Here is a 607-nt window from a genome sequence, read left to right as displayed (position 1 = left end):
GTTAATTATTTATTTTGATTGAAGAAATGATCGCGCTACAATAATATTCTTTAATCTAAAGATGTTAAGCTCTCCAGACTGTTTCATGAAGTTTATTGATTTGAATTCCACTATATAATGTATTATAACATGTATCGAGGAAGGTGATATAAACTCTTCACTGAGCGATTTGATGTGTCAAAGCTAATATTGTTTATTTGTAATTCAAGTATTTAAAATTATCTTACCTGTGCGTTTACATATTGGGTTTTGATATCTCCATTCTTCCTCAACACATTCCAGCCCTTGTACCATCTTGAAACCTTCATTACATGTAATGACTACATTTCCATTGCAATCCTTATCAAAATTTGCGTCTGTTATATTAGGATACGTTAAACAACCTGTTAATTTAATTTTGATATTATTTGTTGCCATTTTTTACTTCTGACTCGATACACTACCCCCCGACAATTATATCATCAAGTATTTGTCTCAAGAACTACATGTTAATTTACTATTTACAGACAAAGATGATTTAAAATGTGTTTAAGCTAGTTATCCATGCTGCTGAAAAGAAAGTTGTCTTGAGTAAATTTCTTCTGACTCGGACTCTTCCCACAAAAAA

This window comes from Lottia gigantea (assembly GCF_000327385.1).
Source record: "Lottia gigantea unplaced genomic scaffold LOTGIsca_372, whole genome shotgun sequence".
In the NCBI taxonomy this organism is placed as follows: domain Eukaryota; kingdom Metazoa; phylum Mollusca; class Gastropoda; family Lottiidae; genus Lottia; species Lottia gigantea.
This window is presented reverse-complemented; position numbering follows the sequence as displayed.